The 1,966-nt window shown below is 37.2% G+C and overlaps 1 protein-coding gene across 2 annotated transcripts in view; it reads right to left on the bottom strand.

Annotated features, from left to right (window-relative positions):
- Positions 1–1,671: 1,671 nt before the first annotated feature.
- The window catches only part of opn4b (opsin 4b), an 18,367-nt gene continuing 18,072 nt past the window's right edge, over positions 1,672–1,966 (bottom strand). For both annotated transcript variants that reach the window (XM_032503191.1, XM_032503192.1), the window contains one exon: positions 1,672–1,966. This exon is cut by the window's right edge and continues 2,424 nt beyond it. The gene's annotated coding sequence lies outside the window, so the exon portion shown is untranslated.

The following is a 1,966-nucleotide window of genomic DNA, read 5'->3' as shown; positions in this document are numbered from 1 at the left end:
AAAGCGCTTTGAGTAGTCATTAAGACTAGAAAAGCGCTATATAAATACAGCACATTTATACACTGTTGGTGACACACAAACAGAAATACATATACAACATGTTAATTAGCTGGCTTTTGACTAACCAGAATTTTCTATTTTGGACAAAGCCAGACTAGAGCGGTTTACTCATATGAACTCTGGACAAGGTTCACAGAATCAGTTCTTGACATTGCCCGAAGTTGCCAGTTTTTTTATATGTAGCGAGAGATTGTCCGACTCAGAAGTATTCTTACCTACTGGAAATACTCTGTTTGGTTTAAGTGAGGTACCCTTTACTGGGTAAAGTGGAGGCAGACTTGGACATGATTTGGATTACACCTCGGTTAAAGCCGATTCTTAATTTGGTCATAAACAACCTAGTGTCTTGCCATTTCTTAAATTTGTCAATTTCGGCATCGGCCTTACCTCAAGGAGTTCCTGAATGTTCAATGTTGTGTTGCATTGAGCCTCTGCAAAATAAAGGAACTTGTTTTGTGGATAATGTATGTCCAGAAGTTGTTTAAATCAGGGGGAAAAAAACTCAGATTGGACAGATAGTCTAGCTAGCTGTCTCTATTTGCCATGAAAGATCTGTGGAGCAGTCAACCATAGTCCTCATTGTCCTCAAATTCCAACACAAAGAAAGTGGAAGGAAACGGACATTGGTGAAAAGATATACTGAACATCCGGCGGAATTTCCTGCAGCACCGGAGCAATCCCTGTGTTGATGAGAGGCTCAATTTGGAAAATGTTGTCCCTGTCCATACTTTCGAATGGCGGGCCTCTTTATTTACATTAAATGACCCTTCTTCTACCCCATCAGATGTTTGTTTTCTTCTGGTTTTGAGCAAACATCCTCAACACGCCCACTCACCCGCTGTAAATTCTCCAGACAATCACCTGCTCATTCACACATGGGTTTAACTGGATAATACATTACCTACATCATCTACTCATGCAAATCAAGTACCAAATCTCACCTCTGCAGGGCGCCACAGTTCTGCCTGGACGCCTATCTAGGTCAAACAGCATGCAGGATAATCCCATCACATATTGGACATGTATGACCTATACTGATGCCACTCTGTTATCTGACAACGGAATGTTCCAGCTGTTATCTGCTGTTCTGGATGGATCTCTTCCGTTTAGGACACTGACTTAATGATTTACAAAGAAATCGGTTAGTAAACACTGATGAACAGATGATGCATTAAGAGCTGCAATGACCACATTCATTATAGTGCTGCACATAAATGTGTGTATGCGAATATAAGTTTGTGGGCGGAGCAAGATGCATTTTTTCTTGCCAAACAAATACTTATGACTGATTCTTTAGAGAAGAGTTATAGAACTATGTAATGCATAATTGCAAGGTGTACTAAGTGATTGATTAAATAAACAATTGGCAGATTAATTATATATTGAAATTATAATTAGTTGCAGCCTATAGTTCAATGGATGGCTAATTTATAACATGGAGACACAGACACCAGTTGTGCAGTATTTAGCAAGTAGTATTTTTATTTAGAAAAATAAATAACAACACAAAACATTTTGTACAAGAAAGATCAACATGAAACCATCACCTCATGAAACCATCAATTCATTAAAGCAGAAGTTAATTTCATATATAATATTATATATTTGTTTGGTCAAAAAACTTTGAACATTCAACAACAATTTTGTACATTCATTGATGGGTAGTGCAGAACAAATGAGCAGTGGTGGGAATGTGCTAACCTTCAAGTAACATTTAAATTTGTATTTGACTGTTTATCATTTAAAACAATTATTACAAATATAGTCAATAACGCAGCAATCTTAGGAATGTCAAAGGGAAATGCAATGTACAGAAGTGGAGAAAAAGAGCTTTGAAATAAAAAAGGATGTTAAATTATAACATAAAATAGTTCTTCAGTGTGGACACACACACACACACACACAC

This window comes from Etheostoma spectabile, chromosome 21 (genome assembly GCF_008692095.1).
Source record: "Etheostoma spectabile isolate EspeVRDwgs_2016 chromosome 21, UIUC_Espe_1.0, whole genome shotgun sequence".
In the NCBI taxonomy this organism is placed as follows: domain Eukaryota; kingdom Metazoa; phylum Chordata; class Actinopteri; order Perciformes; family Percidae; genus Etheostoma; species Etheostoma spectabile.
This window is presented reverse-complemented; position numbering and strand designations above follow the sequence as displayed.